Source organism: Calypte anna, chromosome 5A (genome assembly GCF_003957555.1).
Source record: "Calypte anna isolate BGI_N300 chromosome 5A, bCalAnn1_v1.p, whole genome shotgun sequence".
NCBI classification, from domain to species: Eukaryota; Metazoa; Chordata; class Aves; order Apodiformes; family Trochilidae; genus Calypte; species Calypte anna.
The window spans coordinates 18,897,112-18,913,299 of record NC_044251.1 but is presented as its reverse complement, the minus strand read 5'-3'; the positions used below and the strand labels follow the sequence as shown (position 1 = coordinate 18,913,299).

The 16,188-nt window shown below is 36.1% G+C and overlaps 1 protein-coding gene across 8 annotated transcripts in view; it reads left to right on the top strand.

The window, feature by feature from the left end:
- The window catches only part of SLC25A21 (solute carrier family 25 member 21), a 242,009-nt gene that overhangs the window by 147,746 nt on the left and 78,075 nt on the right, over window positions 1–16,188 (top strand). For 4 of the 8 annotated variants that reach the window (XM_030452163.1, XM_030452165.1, XM_030452162.1 and 1 more), the window contains exon 2: window positions 13,024–13,131. The exons of 3 other annotated variants lie outside the window; for them this stretch is intronic. The gene's annotated coding sequence lies outside the window, so the exon portion shown is untranslated. Of the gene's footprint in view, window positions 1–13,020; window positions 13,132–16,188 lie in introns of all 8 variants that reach the window. One more of the 8 variants, XM_030452167.1, reaches the window with a different exon arrangement.

Here is a 16,188-nt window from a genome sequence, read left to right as displayed (position 1 = left end):
TCTAACCATGCCTAGAAAAACATGCCTAAACATGCATGTCTCAACACAACGTGCCCAAAGAATAAAAACCCAAAAAACCAAGGAACTATGTTAGTTTGTGGGGGTGGGGGGCTTCTGATTATTAAAGAAAAAAAAAAAAAAGAAAAAAGAAACTATGCTTACTTTTATGCTTATTTGATCCTGTGGTAAAAATACATAGTTTAAGTAAGGGAAATCACAACATAGTTAAGTATGGAAAATAGAAAAGAACTTGTCTGTATCTTTACATTTTTTTTCCTACTTGTATTTGGGTTAACTTTTAGAAGCTATGGATACAAGAGAATAAAACTGTATATTTTGGAAGCCCAATGTAACTGTAGCAATGCCAATAATTTTCTCAGAGAAGTTGGCCATTAATATAGGATTTAAGTACATCCCTAAAATAACTGCATTAGGCCAGCAAGTGCCAAGTAAATCTATAAATAAATGAAAAGAGAGATAATATCTTTATGCACTATGCTTTTTGTATATTTTTGTGAGCAGATGCATCAGTGTGTATTCTAGGTCTAGAGGGGGTTTTGAGAAACAAGACTCTTCATGTTGAGTAGGATGCAAGTAAAATACCATCTCGAAAATAATCTTGGCACAACAGAGCTGTCTTTTGAATTTATTTCTCAAGAGAGTTAAAAAAAAAAAAAAAAAAAGTTAAGGAAATATTTGCAAGTTTTTAGCTGCTGCAATGTTGTAGTAAGCTGATGACTCCCATGGGAGAAGGCAATGGGTTAGGTTGTACTTTTACAACCTGAGCTAAGCCAGGGGCAGAGCTCAGCAGCACCAGCTAAAGAGCAGCACACAGAAGGGATTGGGTCTGAGAGGTGCAGTGACCTTCCTGATTCTCCCTTATTCCAGCATTGGGTTGTTGACAAATACCAGTACTAACTTGTAACTACAAAAGTATTGCCATTCCTTACACCTTTTTATCCATTTTCCGAAACCTGGAATAGGGGCAAACTGGTACCTGAGTAACCGCTGTGTGTTGGCTGCCACTGGTTAGAAAGTAATGCAAGTGCCCGTGGGTATGTGATATAGAACAGGGTCTGTAACAGAGAGAGGGAGACATATTTTTGAGTGGTAAATATGATACTCTACATCTAGTATCTGCCAAGATGTGGCAACTTAGATCAAGATGGTTTCTCGTAGAAGGTACATTGGACACTTCTTTCTTCATCAACTCAGCACAAGAATCAGGTAAGTGAGGAGGACATGACAAATTGGAATTGGGTTGGGAAAAGTGTCAGCAACAGGTCTTTAGATTTTTCTGCTGTCTCATGATACTTTTTCCTGACTGAGCCAGCTACAAACTGGAAGCATCAAATCAAATATTTCTGAGATTGCTAATATGGAATGCAAATTAGGAAAACTAATGCAAAAATGAAAACTTCTTAAACTTTTTTTGTACCTTAAAAAGAAAAGAGTGAAGGCATATTTCATTTGAGAATGTGGTTCCACAACATTTTAAGTTCAATTCTTTTGGAATCACATTTGTTCCCTCAACCCTTATGCTGCCATACAGTGACAGTGCAGGGAACTGACACAGTGGAAAACTGATTAGATAATAATTTTCTGGTTGGGTTCCTTTTTGACCAGCTTGGTTTCCAGAATTAGTTCCTTACACAATTTTGTAATAGGCAAAACCAGGACAAAGAAAGGGGCAACCCAGACGGGTCAGCAGTGCCAATCACCAAACTGGACTCTAAAGGTAGGCATGAGAGAAAGTGTGCATGCACTTTCACTAGACTGGAGTGTGATGTTACATTTAGCCTACTGAGAGGGTAGACTGGCACTAAAAGAGTTAGTCCTGCTCCTGATTCCTCACCACCCATCTCTAGTGTATGTATTATGGTCCCTTTGTTTCCCTTATGTCAGATCTAGCAATTGCATAGTTTCGGGGAGTATTGATTCAGCTTGATGATGTACCATAAAATTAAGCTATTAAAAGTATTTTTTAGTTTTCTAGTGGCTTAATGTTGTTAGATCAGCTCTGCTGTAAAACTGCATGTAAAACTGCATCCTAATCAAAGACGTATACATATTCATTTACTATGTCTCTAAATTAAACATTAATTTTTATTTGCATGACTGCATATTTTTTATCTTGTCTGATAGAACATACTTCTTAGTGTTGTATCTTCTTAGAAAATAAAGTCCATATGTACGGACAAAAATATTCCTCTGGAGGTGCAAGTTGAGTTCCACTGCAGGGGGAATAAAAATAATGCAAGAATGTAAGGTAAGTAAAATACTTCCCTAATTTTGCCATTGAGAGGTGAATTTTTAAATAAGCAGCAATGCATACTTTTTCATATCTGTCTCTTTTCTGGCCAAGCTGTTGTATTGTAACAACTTGTAATATAACTCTACCTATATAAGAAATGAAACAGCTGACAATTCCATTGCTGTACAGATAATGCATTATAAGCATGGATGGCATATGTCTCAGGAAATCTAGGAATATATTGAGATTTAGTTTTCAGTTTCATGAGACAGGAAATTCCAATCTTGCACGTCAGTGTTGTTGAAAGGGCAAGATGCTTATCTTCTTCATGTCAGCAAGTCTGCTTTATACAACAAGTTGTAGACTTTGTTGTTTTTTCTCATGGCCCTATACAACACATCATCCTAGAAGACTAATTGATACAGTTTCTGATGAATTTATGAATTGAATTAGCTTAGCAGAACAATTCAGTGAGAATCAGATCTATTTCAAAGGAGCAAAACCACAGTAAAAAAGGCATAGGAAGAAGGGAGAAGGAATATTGGGTGAAACCTCCTTCTTTTATTGGAGGTGAATTCTTACATCAGTTCAACTGATCATGGAACAGTTTTAATCAGAGGCATCAAACCATTTAAATTATGGGTAAATTAATTCCTGCTCTTCAGAGTACTCATTTATTAGCTCTGCAATACTTAATTCATGTGGCTAAATACTTTGCCAGATTTAAATGAAAAAAGGATCCCTAAAGTTGTTTGTTAGTGAAATTACACAATATTGCAAAAGTTACTTGCTGTTATTACTATGAAAAATGACTGTACATTACAAAAACCTGTTAACTTTTCTGCAAAACATGTAATTAGAGTTGAAATTTCATATTACAGCTCTAGCATGTATAATAATTCATCACTACTAAAAGGAGCCTCACACTCTCTCATGCCAGACCTGCATTCATCAGCATATTCAATTCTCTTGGCCAAAAACTAATTCTACAACAAGAAGAAAAATTTAAAATATTTTTTTAAATAATAATAATAAAAAAGAACACATTGTAGCTGGAGAGGGAGGAATGTGGAAGGAAGTAAAAAGACCTCTCTCCAGGCAGTGACGGGAGTTTTTCAGTCATTTTTACTGAGCAGCATGAGAAAAAAGCAACATTAAGTGCTCTGCCCCAGATAGGAAATCTGGATATATCCATAAGTGTGGACCCATATATAAAACTTATTCCCACAGTTAGACATTCTGATATAGGACAAAGGACATAGCAAGAAGCTTGAGCTCCAGAATCACAGAACCTGGAAATACAGAGGTCATATGCTTGTCATCTTGCCATACACTGACCTAATCATCCTGTATTGACTATTGACAAGGATTAGGTATTAGTATGGATGGCCTTAGGATCTTTTGTCTCTTTATACATGATATTAGAACAACAATATCTGAGTGTAAATTCTTCTGAAGATATTTAAGACCAGGAATTAGGTTTTAGGTATCTCAAAAAGGTTGTAGAGCACCCTTCTAGGAGGTGCTGTGGAGGCAAACAGCCTCCTAATTACTTTTACAGTAGAGTTCAGTCACTTTCTTGGGTCAAGTGACTTCTAAAGGCATGTATGACATAATTGCCTATAATAACAGAGGGTGAATTCAGTCCCTTTCAGTCTACCATTTGACTTGTTTGATAAATCATCAGAAAAGTAATAAAAGAATTATGAGTGTATCATGCTTATATGCATTCTGAGTCACATGAGATCAATCAGGTGCATTAACGGAGCCATTTCTAGTCACTTTGCTGCCTTTGTAGAAAAGTAGACAGCAGATTTAGAGCTGTTGAAGAGGAAGGGTAAAGTCTTATTCGTGTCTTTTTATGCTATTCTGACAGCTCAAGGGATTTGAGGGAGATTTTGGCACCAGAAAATTTTCTTAATGGAACAGAAATGCTTAGGTAGGTAGGTAGTACAGAGGTGGTTTAATGACTCTGCTTCACCTGTTCCTCACAAACTCTTATTGGGAATAGGTAATTCTGGAAAGAAGTCAATGGTCAGAATGTCTTTTATACTCCAGCTTTCTGTGGCTGCCAGGACAGACCCTTGTGACTAATAGGAATTCAGCATCAATTAGAACAACTCCCAGAGTTGTGTTATGTGTGCTGGGGCTACAACAGTTCCACTATTCTTGGCCAGCCTGAGTGCAGTGGAGCTGCACAAAACAACTCTGAAAAGCTTGGCCCACAATCCTTCCTCCCACTTAGTCACATTGCTTAAGGATAATGTAAACTTCAGTCTTGGGTGACAAATCATAAAACTGGTACAGCACAAGGCCAATTCACAGGTGCTCTTGGAAGACATAATTTGTGAAGTTGCACCACATTTCAACTGATGTGAGTAAATAGCCAGCAGCCTTTGGAGAAAGGATAATTTGCCATCTGCAGACAAGTCAGTTACTAAACAGATGGCTCTCTTGAAATATCAGTGTTTGAAAGCTTCTGTTTCTGAAAAATAGACCAGGATTTTTATCCAGAGCATAATAAAATTCAGAATAAACAGAGATTTGGTCAGCTAAAGTTTCATGAGTTATATTTCAGAAAGCAGAGAGAAATATGTTTGAAGAAAATGACTTCTGGAGATGCATCAGTCATTAGAATTTTCCGATTTCAAAATGATGAAGCTACTGCTTTGGAAGCTAGTGTAAAACTACAGAAGTAATGCAGATGCTGCATGCTCCCTGTACTTTCATATATTTTGAGTAACGTGCAAGTAATCTTTGTAATTTAGAGCACCATAAAGGCTTTAATCCCTGTTGCACAATAAAAATAAATAATTTTTTTAAAAAGGAAGAAAACTGGAACAACTTCCCTCGGTCAGTAGCAGAGCAAGGATTGACAGTTTATCAGAGAAGGTGTCCTGAAGCATAACAGGATCACCAAGAGTGTCCTGAAGAACAGCCCTATCTGTGGCCTCTGTACTTCTGCCAAGGGTCACTGCCCCAGTAGCAAAAGTGCAGTAGAAGAGACCAATCTTGTAGAACAACAAATTTATTTGACATTATTTCCATTAAAGCTAAGGCTGTGAGCAAATATAACTGAGGGACAGTTCATTTTGTTCCTTCTGCTACAATGTGATAACCTGATGCAACGTGTCAGGACAGGTGGATGAGTGTAATATGCTCTTGATTACAATATTCTTAAATCTGTTTCACAAAGTCCTGTGGCTTGGAATAATCATTTATAGACACCCAATATTTGTGAATAATTTGGCATAATGACATGAGGGTTTTTTTGGAAATTTAGGTTTGATATTTGTTCCTGGCTTTAAAATAGATGAGAAAAAATAAAGCATCTTTAAAGGATAGTCTAATTTCACCTTTCACAAGGACACTGCCACAAGACTGCATCACCCCTCATACTCCAATGAGCACTGAAAACAGAACTGGGTTACTTTATGCTTTCCACTGACTGTCTGCTTGAATTCATGACATGGAATATTTAAGGTAGATGTTGTTCAAAATTCAGTTTTCCAACTGAGCAAATGGAAGCTTTTGTATTTGTTGTTATTTTTGTCTACATAGACAAATGATTTTCAAAGTGAAATTTTCCCATAGCAATCTACTTTGCCAAGCTGGATTTTTTGTTTAACTTTGTTGTAAATGCACCATCACTGTATTAATCTTCATTATAGAAAGGATCTGTAGAAACTGTTTGAAGGTGAATTATCGTGTTCTATTTCTCAAGTACTCTCCTTAATATGGACCACTGAGTTCCCACTCAGAAATTTCTGACATGAGTTAGGCAAATATGTCTGTGCTGGAGGGGTTGAAGTCCAAGAACATGATGGTGAGGTGCAAGTTGTGTAGTATCTGGGCAGATAATCAGTTTTGAATAAGTAAGTTCTTAGGTTTGAATTTATTTTATCTGCAGTACTCGCCTTACAGTATACGGTTACACATCTAAAATATAAAATTAATCTAGATATGGATTTTTTCTGTCATTTGTAATTCTGTGTTTTATAGGAAAATAATTTCAATAGTCTTCTCTTCTACAGCAGTGTATTTTATTTTCTTGTATGCTAAGCAAGTTGAGTACAAGTACTTAGGAGAATTTAATTGCACTTTCTGTTGTTATAAATACTTCTGTAATGTGAAAGAATTGCATTGACATTTTAATATGCTGTCACTTTAAGATACCACATGAAGTGTGAACAGAGCACAGGCACTTCTAACAGGTGTCTCTAATTGTTAGTTTGTTTCTTAGAAATAACCATGATGTAAAATTTGGTGAAACATGTAGATCTAAGGTGTTTGGATCCTGCAACATGCTAATCAGGTTTTCCTTTGGCTGCTGGTAAAAACAAATTGGGCTGTGTAATTGATTTTTTGTAAGTAAAGCTTTTATGTTTGCTATGAGTTCAAACTCCATATTTTTCTAGTTATTTTGGGGGGTTTTTTTGTCCCTTAGGAGGGATTGCAACATAGGATTTTAGAAAAAAAGAGTTCAATGTGTTCATTTATTTCAGCAAATAGGATGTTTCTATTACTTTCAGATTTTTGCCAGTCTGTAACTGCAGAAATAATCGTGAAAAGGCTGAAAGCCAAATCAATTACATTTTTAAAACTGCATTTTCATTAAATTTTCCAAATGCCCACTATGTTCAAAGGGAATTCAAGATTGTCTTGTTCATAGAATATTTGAAATGCCCCTTAAAAGAAACAGATACATCTAGAAAAATGTTTGGATTGTTAGATGAAGTGTGCTTACTTTAAAAATATAGTAAAAGAAGAGCATGAACACGCATACAGTCTTTTCAGACTTTCAGTGGGATTACAACTAGTTCCAGAAGTTGATACAAAAATATCTTTAAACCTGGTCACAAAAGTCAATGCTTCATTTTGAAAAGTGAAAAAAGCAACCAGGTTTTTTTCAACAGCAAATGAATTATGAACATGCACCTTCTACAGAGTTTACTTAGTTAACAAGATTTTCTTATAAACAGTTATTCTTGTCCAATTTGGCAGAAAGATAAACTATGTAAGTTCTTGAAAGTTATATACTTAAGATTTAGTGAAGATTTCAGGATCAAATGTTTCACTAATTTTGCAAATGCATTTAGATTGATTGCAGAAAATTATGGAAGTCTATTTATTAGTTAAGCTGCAGCTAAAGTAAAGGAATTCTGATCAATTTGCTAAGAATTGCCTCCAGCTGTGCTGGTTTCCGTCATGTACTTAAACAGAAGCTCACCATAGTTTGATCTATTTGTCCTCATTTTCATGGTGACTGAAGTAAAGTATGATGGGCTCAGCAGCAGTCAAGTTCCTGGAGTATTCAGGTGCTAATCCAGAGAGTCAATGAAAAACATCAAAGCTGTTGGGGAAATAGGTATTTTTATATATACATTTCTGAAATTATTATAAATTATGTGTATGAATTATATATTTAAATAGTAATGGAAAAGCCATGTAATAATTTTTTAATTTTGAGATAGATCTGATACAGTAAACTCTTATCTGAAATGCACAATATCCTCACCATCATACCACATAGCTAAAAAATGAAAGAATCATTTCAAATCTCTTTTTTCCTGAATCAGAAGTCAGACTTAGACTTGACCTTCCCAAAACCCACAGAGATTCTTTGACCTGAGAGTCTCTACAGTGTAATTCTTTATTCAAACCTCCATATCTAAAAAGAGACTAAAAATATGAACTCTGATTAAGACATTCCTCCAGCATGTTCTCTTGTGCAAGTGGTGCAACTATAGACTGTTGTAACAAAGTGAAAACTTCAATGTGTCTCTGCCAGATCCCATTGTGAGTACCATAGATACTAATATATGTGTATCATTTCTCCTACAACTATTCTCCCATAATCAGAATAACAAGATGGAAGATCACATTTCTGTTCCTTACAGGAATTAAAATCCTTAACATTTCTGTGTCAAGTGGATCCATTCTTAAAATGATTGCCATATTTACATCTATGCTGCAGGTGCAGAATCATGCAGACTCAAGTTACAGTCTTAGTACTGCACATGATGCATCCCTGGACCTCCTCTCTGTGACAAGTGTAATATGCCCAAGTGGCAGAAGCTGAGCTAACACTTCAGCTGTTTCCTTCAAGTGCTTCATTCCAAAATAGAGTTATTCTTGAGGTTTTTTGTTGGATGTCATGTTAGTTGGACTGTTAGAAATTATATTCTGAAACAACTTTTCTCTTTAAAAGATTTCATTATTTCTTGAGGTGCTGGATCTAACCTGATGTCTACAGGCATTGAGTATAGTATATGTGTGTTTCTGCATCACCTCAACTCCCTTAAAGCAGGAAGAATCCCACTCTTCATACCATGTCATGTTCCTTCATGTTAATTTCTTGGCAAATTTCAAGGGAAGAATCTTCATCTGTACTTATTCTGTTCAATCTTTACTGTCCCATCTGAGGATCAAGAACTTTTTCAATGAATCTGTGAAATATAGAGCTACTGCACTGGAGGTCCTTTTGCCTCTTGTGGTGTATTCTCAAAGCTGACTCTGCCATGATTCCATAGTGCTCAGGGCACCAGCTCTATGTGGGTTTTACCTCTTGGTCATCCGTGGTGATCAGTATTTATCCTGAGAGCATTTTTCCTTTTCTTAGATCATGATAAAAACATGAGCAGCAAGGAGTCCATCTGCCTTACCTGACTACATGTTAGACTTGCATAGACTCTTGCACTAATAGCAATTCTTCCCTGGCAGTTTGGGATTATTTCTAGTTTATTTCTAGAACCATAAGAACAGACAAGTATCTATCAACAGTAAATTTTTTTTTAAATGCTCTATCTTCTTATCATCCATGTGTCAAGTTGGGTATTCTGTATTTTCCTTCCCACTACAAAGCATGTGCTTCTGGTAGAGGTGCAGAAAATATGGTGCTCAGTGTGTGCAATGTTTTAGATAAGGAATACAAAACCAAAGTAATGACAAGAACAAAACGGATGCAACATAGATATGTCTGAAATATAACCATAAAGTTTTTGGAAAATTTGAATATGGGTAGCTAATTTTATTCCTCTCTCCAGCAGTCTTTCTGTTTAGTGCAGCCTAATGTGCTATTGGACACTTTTCACAGTAACTTTAGACAGGATAATGTTTTAATGAACTATTAATGGTCATAAATTCCAATTGCTCAATACATTTCATGTGATATGTTTTAAATTAAGGTCTGCTATTTCTGATCTTTATCCCTGACATTGTCGCAAGATGTATCCTTAATATGCATAAATTGTTCTTAATAAGGTCTTATTCTGTGATATATTAGTAGATATATGTACTACAAGAGGATCATTCTTTTCTTCCTTCCCTAATTTTTGTGAAACATTGCTGGTTACCTTTATGGAGGAAACAGTGAGTTTAAACTTCAAAGTATTAGTGAGTACTTAAAGAGTTAGGATCAGCTGTGATGAAAAGGCATGTGCATGGCAGTTTTGGGTATGCCCTTTCTGGGGTGAGTTTTTATATTTGTGATTAAGATAAAAATACTTATTTTGTGATTCACTATTCTTTGTACAGCTAGCTAAACTTCACTGAAACCAAAAGAATAAGCATTTTTAAAAAATGAATTTATGGGCAATACTCCCACAGGGTTCTTAGCTTTTCCTTGAAATGAATCTATCCTTACTATTTTATCAAAGTCATCTAATGTAGACAAGAATACTGCCAATGAAGAAATAGTTCCACCCATATTATAGGGATATAACTGAAAAATAAATTGTAGAGCCATGCAATGAATATGAAACATTATATGACACTACATTTATCACTGTTGCAGGAGCTGATGCATAGTGCATCCTCTCCTGCCTAGTTGGGAAAGATTCTTCAGAAACCTACTGACTTGTGCTATTTTCTTTATTTGAATGCAAACTCAGCCTTTGTAAGATCCCTGAGAGCAGTGTATCTTTTAAAACTAGAAGTCTGAACAAAACTATTTTTATAAATATGCACTTACATAATTCAAGCTTGGGAGGAGACAAGATTTAGAAGGATGCTTCCAACAGCCAACCTATTATGGCCTTCTGCTCAAATATAGTGGCACTGACTCTGTGATTCATAGATAAAGTAGTCATTAAACTTGGAAACAGAGATAAAACATAATCTAGGTAAAACCTAAAGTCCAGTAATGTAAACTCATCCTTAAGTATTCATTTTATTTCCTATATTAAATCTGAGAACTTCCTGAAATAAAAATTGCTTGAAGATATGATTGATATATATCTTTAGAAAACCTAGCAATTTAAATCCCATTTCACAGTCTTTTTCTTTTACAATCTTCTGGGCTGATCTGCCAGCAAATAAAATCTTTCCATTTGTGTAAAATCTAATACTATGTTTGTCTTTCTCTGCTGCAAGTGGCCGTCATTTTTCATATGATGAATCCTGTCCTAATCTAAGATTAAACAAAGAGCTACTAGAGAAAAAAATGTGATTTTTTTTTCTTTTTAAATTGTCTTTCACATATAGAACTAATTTTTCTGACCTTCAAGCCAGAATTATTAAATATATTAAATTACAGTCTCTTTGGACCACACACAAAGCAATTATTGCATGCTAACTAGTAGCTTACACTTGTTCATTCAGTTACTTGGAAAAAATTATTTTTTAAATTTAAACAAGCCTTTGGGTGTTGCATATGTAAGACACAGCAGAGTGCTACAGCACATGAGGATCTTAACCTGGATTTTAGATGTAGCATTATTGATGCATATTGTAATCTCTTGCGCTTTGTAAGTCTTTAAAGAAATAGCAGAGAATAGACAAGTGGAATTCCATTGCAGAAATGGGCAAGTGATAGGCCAACCCATTTCAATCTTTATTGGTGAAGGAGTAAGTACCACCTCTTGCTATGAAATGTTTTGGATGTGGGCTTCAACAGGCTCTGCAGGTCATAGGTAAGATCCTTTCTCCTCCTCTTTCTCTCCACTTCTCACACATCTCCCTCTCCTTCCAATAGGCTCCTGAATTTGCACAGGCAAACATGTAGCCCAGGACTGTTCCAGTACATGGTGGAGGTCACGGTGCAGTGCTGAGTTCCTGTTTTTCACCTGGACAAAGATCTTTTTCCACAGCACAACCCTTTCTGCCTTACCATCTGGGATTCCTTCCTCTTCTTTTGCTACTTGGATTCTTCTTTTATTTTAACACATTCTCATTGAAGATTCTTTTTGCAGGAACTGTAGGCCTTCTAGAACCTATACAAGGCAGGACTGCTCTACCCTGACATTTTTTTCAGGAGAGGCACCAGGAGTGTCGAGCACTGAGACTATGCATTTAAGGCCAGCTCAGCTCTAAGCAGGAGAACAGTGATGAAAACAAGAGGCAGGTTGGTCAGAAGCAAACCACTAAAGGGCCAAGCCACTTTGTAAAGTGGAGCCACAAAACAGAAAAAAAATATTTTCTCCTGCTGGGTGCTTGTAACATTAGTTTTTAATCAGATGAGCATTCTCATTTTCAGTTTTTAGTGAAGAAAACTTCACTCATATTATGTTCCACAGGTGCTCTTCTGCGATTAAGCAAAAAGCACATTGATGTCTAATTCTGTTGCATTTTCAGCAAGCATTTTTTCTCTCCACATTTTAGATTGTGAACAAGCCTAGTGATTATATAGCAAACATATTTTTTGTTGTTGTTGTGACTCTGTTCATGTATGTTTTTCTGGGTGCTCAAGCCATTGAGATACTGAGCCTGCCATCTTTTAACTTTCTTCTGTGCCTTGCCCCTATCTTAGACGTCTGCCCCTTTTCTTGTCATCCTGCAGAGTCTGAATTACATCACATATCCAAAGTGCACAATCTACCACTAGCATTGCAGTCTTGCGGAAAAAGAGAGCAGATCAAAGTGGAGTACCTGTCCAGATTGCCTCTTCACTTCTCTTTTGCTGACCTCCATTCACTTCTGGACACCTGCAGCAATGATGTGCCCTGAGGAAATGAGTGGGAATCTGGGAGCATTTGTTACTAGTTTGCAGGGAAGTTTAAGTGACCAGCTCTCTACTATGAAAATTTGGTTCTGTTTTCATGTGAAATATGTCTCTTATCGATCAAAACCTAAACAGCCACCTAAGAAAACAGACAGCTGAAAAATGTGTGTCCTTTCTCTAGGGGCACTTGCTAGAGCTTTGGCATTGTATCAAAGGTACACAGCTCCATCTATAGTCAAGGGAAAGAGAAGAACAATTATGCAGGACAAGTAGCTCCATCTGTCCTCAATATTCATCTTCAAATAGCATGAACTGGACTTTGGAGATGCATGTGTCTGCAGTGATTCTTCAGGGAGCCTAAACAATTGAGTTAAACTTGACACTTAAAGAAAAGATGACTGGAGGCAAATCTGATGATTAATATTAAAGTATTGTCGCATAAATATTATATCTTGTCACACAAGAACTGTATGCTACATGACATACTATTATTGGGGTCTACAACCCTCCTATATTCTTGATAAAACCATATCTGCATCTCTACTATAAACTAGTTAGTTGATACTTTCTATAAGCTTACCCTTAGCCAGCAGTTAGAAATTGTGCCAATACCAAAGCAGTAAAAAACTTATCTAGTTGTTTAGCTGTGGTGAGCACCATGAAAAACTTGATTTGATTTGTAGTATGTGTGTGACTGAATTACTTTGTTATTCTCCTATTGCCAATGGGAAGGATGGGAAAGAGCTGGTAAAGTACCTGTCTAGCAGATGTAGTGACAAGCCTTTTTGAGCTGGAGGATCAGAAATATGCTTGTCTCTCCTTTGAGCAGGTAACTGAGAACATGAACTTCTGGGGAGATGCTATTTCTTTTGTGATTGCCACTCTTCACCCTTTCCAAACCAAAGACAACCCAGGACTTTAATTTCTTCCCCGCAAGGTAGGTTGAACATCCATGGGTTTTTCACCTAAGGGATGCATAATACATGATTTGCAGAACTGCTGACTGCTGTAGTTTCAATTAAAACAAAACTGCCTTCATAGCTTGAACACTGAGTGCAAACAGACTGCTAGTTTAATCAATCCATTTGAAAATGTATTAACTAAACCATCAGTTTACTGTTCTTGTCAAACTCTAAACAACAGTAAATCTTGTTTTCAAAAATCAACCAGAAAAAATGTAACACATTAAAAATGAATTAGACATGGCGCACCACCCATAAGTTGTATAATAAACAGATCACAGCTCTGTAGTAATAGTTGTGATTTCTGGCACGTCACCGGAGAAGAACTCCTGGGTTTTCAGAATGACCTGTGTCATAAATCATTGCATTCCCATTTACACTGAGCACATGTATCTAATTTTTCAAGAGTGGCTTCTGAAATCCTGATGAATGGCTTTGCGATTGATTACTGGAATGTATGAAAAGTGGTGTCACAAATGCCTAAATGAGGAAAGGAAAAAGGGACTGAAATAAAGTCCAGTGAACTCTGGAGACAAGACTGTAATATATACTAAATACAAATGAGTAGCCACCCAGGAGATAAGCCTGAAACTTGACAAATATGAAACCTGTCACACTTTTCTTTAAGACAGATAAATTAAATTGATACAAATTTTCCTTAGACTTAAAAAGAATGTAAATGCACAAACCAAACCTAAATCGTACGTGTGTTTTTTTCCTATGCAGACATCAATATCTTGCTGCTCCTTTTAATGTGTTCTCTGTCTATTAGTATGTATATTTTCATGATATGGCATTCTTCATGTTAGGAAAAATTCAGACATCACAAAGCAGGAAATGTATTCAAACCTACTTATGAAACTCCAGAGGTGGACTAAGGTATTCTTATGGATATCTTTTCTATTTCATTCATCTACATAATCTTTTGTGAGCACGGTTGAGCACCTCCCCACTTCACATGCAAAGCTGAACAAAAAGCTACATGCTAGACCCAAATTAATATACCCTGTCTCTCCATACCTCTTTGTAGACTCTATAGATGTACTATCCACCCCAGCCTTGTCTTTCAAGTGACAGATAGAAGTATAGTTGGTGAATCCAATTTTTATTTCCTTTGTGTAAAAGATGGCAGACATTACACTACAAGCTGAAAGATAATGTAGACAATTTTTATGTTTTTCCCCGTTTAAAAGATTTATCTATGTCAGAAGCTGGAGCACACAGACTGAAACCGAATGTGTTATATGATTGTAGCATGTAGATTCTGATTTGGTGTTGAAAGAAACTCCTTGGCAGATAAGTAATGAAATGAAACAGCAAACATGCCGTCACCTAATAAAAATCATCAGTTTATAAGAACCATTAACTACCTTTTCCCAACACATCCTTTTTTAATTGATATATTTGAATTTGTCATAAAAAAACAAAGTCATGTTATTTTAATAATACATGCTGAGCAGTGCATATAGAATAAGGATTTTTTTAAGGTAACTATTACCCTTTGTCCAGTCTCTATTTGCAAGGTTCAAAATGACCAACATTCATTAAACTTTATGACTAAGGTTCGTGAAAGTTTCTTTGGATTAGGAAAGCATAACCTTCTGTCCTGATTCAGAAGGGTGTTGCAGCTTTTCATTAACCTGGAAACCTCCTATTTACATGGTTCACAGCCTGGTCTCAGCTCACTTGGAGGTAACAAAAGGTGTCGGGACAAGAGTGCAGCAGGGGGCTCATCCTTTAGGGCTGCCATCTGAATTTGATCAGGTCAACTGTTTTAACTCCTGCCTCATTAGGCAAAATAAAATGGAGATTATGGTGTGTGGAAGGATCGCATTACAGACAGCAAGCTCTGCCTCCTGACACTCTCTGTTGACTTTGCATTTTGACAAGACTTTGCTCTCTGTGTTTCCATTCTGTATTACAGCAGGCTTTAAATTATTTTGAAGACAAGATCATTTGTATCTCTTGGCATTTCAGATCTTAGCCAAGAAGAACATAAGTGAAGACACATTAGTCTCAGAGGCAGTTTACCTACTGAAGAGATGTCACTGTGTAGCATGGGCTTAATGCTGATAGACACATTAATTCAGCTTGTCAAGCAATGCCAAGCTCTTCTCTTTTCAAAGTTTAGGTTAGCTATAAATTTGAAAAAAATTCTGACACAAAAAGTTCAGTGGGTAAATTATTACTGCCATCTGGCACAGAAGATTAAATAATTCATTTTGACTACTTATAATTAACATGTTAAGTCTGTTTATTTTCTCACTAGTTACTGGTGTGCTTATAAAATTGTAAAATTTCTTTAAAGTTAAATGTGTTTAGTGCATTATAGTGACTTTTGGAGTGGAGAGGTGTATCACTGAATTCCAGTCTCATAGGGAGAATCTTTGCCACCTGTTTGTCCACTAAAACCTTTCCACCCTGACTCCATCTGTATGTGCCATATAGTAACAGAAAGTTCTCAGCCTATAAAAGGCAAAAAATGGTTCAGGTTTTCCACTTGGCCATCAGACAGCTACTTGGCAGATCTCTTATGAGAAAGATAGTTATTATCCATTATGATTTTCTTTAGGAAAAACAGGCATGATAAAAGCAGGTGGTATATAGCAATTAGGCATATACCTTCTTTCCATTTGTTGGTAGGATTTTCATGAAATTCTTCCAGTATAAAGTAAAAATAATGGGTCAAAGACAATGAGGAAGAAGTAGGAATATCAAAATTAAAAACAAATTTACATCATTTTTGTAAATATTCCTTTATAAATCAGGACTTAGTCAGAAATACAGACAGTAAAGTGCTGTCAGAACAAGAAGCTACCCTCAGGGAAAGGAGAAAAGAGGCAAGAAGTAATACGTGACAGATGTGAACGTAAATTGTTTAATGCGAAGTAGAATGTGCACTACCCTATGGTTAGAAGCGTAGCATAAAATTGTTTTAAGCTGACTTAAGATTTTTTGTTCGAGTAATGACCAACTGAGAAATATATGCTATTGTTACTTCCTAAATGAACTTAATATGTCTGAATTTAAAG